The sequence below is a fragment of the Babylonia areolata genome, chromosome 24 (assembly GCF_041734735.1).
Source record: "Babylonia areolata isolate BAREFJ2019XMU chromosome 24, ASM4173473v1, whole genome shotgun sequence".
Lineage (NCBI taxonomy): Eukaryota > Metazoa > Mollusca > Gastropoda > Neogastropoda > Buccinidae > Babylonia > Babylonia areolata.
This window is the reverse complement of record NC_134899.1, coordinates 28,574,121-28,579,120: the sequence shown is the minus strand read 5'-3', so window position 1 is coordinate 28,579,120 and position 5,000 is coordinate 28,574,121.

Here is a 5,000-nt window from a genome sequence, read left to right as displayed (position 1 = left end):
AAGAGACAGGCGTTCGTGTGGTGTTACAATAATGGACTTTGATTTGATCGCAATGCATATCCTACGCGCTCGTGCACCCTTTCTCCTTCAAACATTCACACATGCGCGCGCGCGCGCGCACACACACACACACACCTACACACACGCACACATCTACACACAACCCTCCCCCCCTACACACACAACATAAACACATACATGCATACATCCATACATGCATGCATACATACATACATACATACACATGCACACAACAAACAAAATACACACACACGCACACACGCACACACGCATACACTCACACACTCACATACACACACATACAATAGCGCGCGCGCGCACACACACACACACACACTACACTACACTACACTACACTACACACACACACTACACTACACTAACACACACACACACACACACACACACACACACACACACACACACACACACACACACATTCAGTCTGTTTTTCTGTCGATCTCCATTTCCGGACACGGGAAATGGAGGCACAACTGCAAATCATTGCACTGATGAAAAGGAGAACAATCAGAGAGAGCTGGGACAGAGAGAAATAGAGTGAGAGAGAGAGAGGGGGAGAGGGAAGAGAGAGAGAGAGAGAGGGAGAAAGAAAGGGAGAGACAGACAGACAGAAAGAGAGAGAGAGGAAGAGAGGAGAGAAAGAAAGAAAGGATGGAGAGAGAGAGAAGAGAGAGAGAGAGAGAGAGAGAGAGAGTGATAACGAATAAGGGAGGAGTAAGAGAGGGAGGAAGAGATAGAGAAGGGGGAGAGGGAATGAGGGAAATACACACACACACACACACACACACACACACACACACACACACACACACACACACACACACACACAGAAACAAAACCAAAGCAAAAGAGGCCTAACGATGGAACCCCCCCTCCCCCCACCGCCCCCATCCCCCCAAAAAAGAAGAAAAAGAAAAAAGAAAAGCAAATACAAACAAAAAAAACCCCTTAACAACAACAAACAAACATGAAATGAGAGGCTTAATGATATCTTCCCAGACTGTTTGTTTTTCATTAAAAGAATTTGTTTAAAAAAAAAAGAAAAAACAGAAAAAGAAGAAAGAGAAGGGGAATCAGTGAGAGAGACAGAGACACAGAGGGAGAGAGAGAGAGAGAGAGGGGGGGGGAGGGAGAGATTTCAAGATAGTCTATTCGTGTATCGGCCTAGGCCCGTTATGAAGTGGTGTGTGAACACACACACACACACACACACACACACACACACACACACATAAAGTGTGTGTGTGTGTGTGTGTGTGTGTGTGTGTGTGTGAGGGAGACAGACAGAGACAGAGCGACAGAGAGACAGAGATGATAGAAGGTAAACAAAAACAAACGCAAAACGAAACAAACGATAATAATCAGAAGGAGAAGAGGACAGAATGAAGAAGAAGAAAAAAAAAGAAACAACAACAACAACAACAAGACAGAAAGAAGCTGTAATTCAAACGACAGCGTCCTGTTTGCGCTCCGTGGATGTTGCAGTACCCCCCCACGCCCCACCCAGCCCCTCCCCACCCGCCCTCGACCTCCGACACACATCCACCCACCCACCCACCCCACCCCCTATCACCCTGTGAAGTGTGGACAATGTCCCAATTACCTGGCCTGGTGGACAGCAAGCACAGCTCGGACTTTGCCCATCATATGAGGGTAGGGGGTGGGTGGGTGGGTGGCTAGTGGTGGTGGGGGTAGGCCAGGCAGGGAGAGTGTGTCAACACTTTGTGTGACAACATTGATTAGCTTCTCTCGGGGGCTTAATGATCACATTTCTGTCTGTCTGTCTGTATGTCTGCTTATCGTGTCTCTGTCTCTGTCTTTCTGTCTGTCTGTGCCTCTCTCTGTGTGTCTCTGTCTCTGTCTGTGCCTCTCTCTCTCTCTCTCTCTCTCTCTATATATATATATATATGTGTGTGTGTGTGTGTGTGTGTGTGTGTGTGTGTGTGCGTGAATGCGCGTGTGCGCGCGCGCGCGCGCGTGTGTGTGCGTGTGTGAATGCGTGAAAAAACAGAGAGAGAGAGAGAGATTCTGTTTCTCCACTAAGAGAGGACACGTGGCCTAACCGTCCAGTGCCCCCTAACCAGAGCCAATGATCTCGTTACAAAGTGTAAACATGACGGCCCCTTGTCAGTTTGTGTGTTGGAGGAGTCCTGATAACTTCCTCTGGCTATTTTGTTCCCCGTTACCTGCCTCAAGTATCTGCCCAGCACCCAGGCCCTAGACAACTCTCTCTCTCTCTCTCTCTCTCTCTCTCTCAGCTAAGATCGTGGCAGAAAAAAAACAACGAGTACATTCTGGAGTGCATACCTTTCTTTCCGTGTACTCAAAACTAAAAAATCATCTTCAGGGCTGGTCTTCAATTGTATATATCTATATATCTATATCTATATCTATATATAATAGAATATATATATTATAATATATATATATATATATATATATTATATATATATTACATTCTCAAGGCCTGACCAGCGCGCTGAGTCTGTGCCTTTTCGGGCGTAATAAAATATTATTATGCTCTCTTTCCCACTACCCCCTTTTTTAAGCAGACGAGGCAAATCGTAAATGAACCAGTCTGTGTGTGCCTCTTCCTGCCACTTCGCTTCTTGAAACTAAATCTGAAACAAAGAAAAGAAAAGAAAAACAACAGAGGTATAGACCATATATATAATAAATATATATATATATATATGTGTGTGTGTGTGTGTGTGTGTGTGTGTGTGTGTGCGTGCGTGTGTGTGTGTGTGTGTGTGTGTGTGTGTGTGTGTGTGTGTGTGAGAGAGAGAGAGAATGTGTGTGTATGAAGAATGAATGAATGGTTTATTCATATAGGCCATTGCCCCTCTGTATGGAGAGAGAGAGAGAGAGAGAGAGAGAGAGAGAGAGAGAGAGAGAGAGAGAGAGAGAGAAAGAACGATTTATTCAATATAAGGCCATCGCCCTGTTTGAAGGGGTTAAACAAAAGTGAACAAGATATTATACTTTAGTGTAACGAATATTGTTAAAAAATAGAAAAAAAAGAATGTTTGACACACACACATACAGAGACTGACACAGAGATAGGCATGTTATGTCAAAGGACAGCTGTAATTGCTTTAATAATAGCGCGATCCGCACGCTTACACAGACAAATCCAACCAACCACAGCCAGACACACATGCACAGACAGAGACAGAGTGAGACGGAGATCGTTCAGATCCAGAACAACTAGCTTTTTTTTTTTTTTTTACAAGTGTTGTCCCGTTTTCATTTACATCGTCCCGTCTTGGAGACCTAAGGTAGAGGTTGCTGTTTGTCACGCCAGGTGACTGCGGCATTGTCCACACTGTTGGTTATTTGCTGCACCCCGGGAGGACTGCAAACACGAGGCAGAATTGCTGTTTTTTTAGAGCTGGTTTTATTTTCTCACTGTTTTTATTTTGATTTTTAAAAAGTTGCGGAATTGCTAGCACTTCACGTGTACATGCGGATTTGCCGTACAAACGAAAGGAAATGCAAACGGTTCGGAATTGCAATCTTTTGGGTGTCTGTGTTTGTATTTAACTGTCTTATTTTGTTTATTCGTTTTGTTTAGAGAGGAGGAGAGTTATGTGATAGTTTCAGTGTTGTTTTTGAGGAAGGTTTGACTACCTTTTTATGGTATTGTGTATGTCATCCATTTCTGAATAATTACAAAAAACAGTTTGGTAGAGATAGAGAGAGAGACAGAGAGAGAGACAGAGACAGACAGACAGACAGACAGACAGAGAGAGAGAGAGGGGGGGTGGGGAGAGAGAGAGTGGCGTATAAGCTATCCCACTAGTGTTGACATAATTGATCCCCAAAACAGTGCACTCTGCCGACATTCCCCTCTCCCTACGCCCCTCCCCCCTACCTCCTGTCAAGTCATAACAGACGCCCTCTCTTCTCAGCACGTCCATTAAAACGACACGTGACATGACCTCCCGATGCCCTTCCAAACCTCCTCTTTCCCCCCCCTCCCCAACGTCAGAAACAATGATCTCATCACATAGTGTAAACATGTCAGACCCTTGCAAAGATGTGTTTGTGGAGGCCTAACCTCGTCTCCCCCTCCCCTCAGTCCACAACATGTGTCAACAATGATCTTGGTTCTTGGAGGTTGAGTTCACTCCCCCCCCCCACCCCTCCCGCATCCCTTCCCTTGCCTTCCCACCCACCCCCACCCCTTTGTCAGCTTACTCTTTCTTCTACTGTGTCATTTATTCCATCTTCTTGTCCATAGAAGGCAGCATCATGACTTTCACTTTCGATACTGGTGAGACAGGGGGGAAATGTCAGTGGAGTGTCAGAGAAATGCCGTTCAGCAGGATCATGGAGTATTGGCCTATTGGTAACACGTCCGCCTGTGAAATGAGAAAATCTCACTAGTTCTCTCTTTCTCGCTCTTTTAGTTTTACTCTCTTTTTAATTCCTTCCTTTCTTCTTTCCTGTCTCTCATGCGTGCGTGTGCATACACATGCGCGCGCCGACACACACAAGCAAACAAACAATAACAGAACGAACAAGCCTTTCTTTGGTGGAAACTCGCTGTATCAGTTCTGTTCTTTCGCAGTGTATCCTTCAGCATCCCGTGCGGCCTCTGGGGCAAAACCACCTAATGCTGCTGAGCACAAGGAAGTAGCATTAAACGAGCGAAAGCGTGGAACAACTAAAGACACGGCCAGGAGCTAGACATGTCACACTGACACTGAAGGAAAGACATTTTGACACCTTCCTTCGGCGAAACAAAAAGAACACACACACACACACACACACACACACACACACACGCACACACACACATACACACACACACACACACACACACAGGGGACTATATATATATATATATATATATTATATATAGAGAGAGAGAGAGAGAGAGAGAGAGAGAGAGAGAGAGATCATGTAAATGCACGTACATGTTTACGGAAGTTCATACAGACAGACAGACA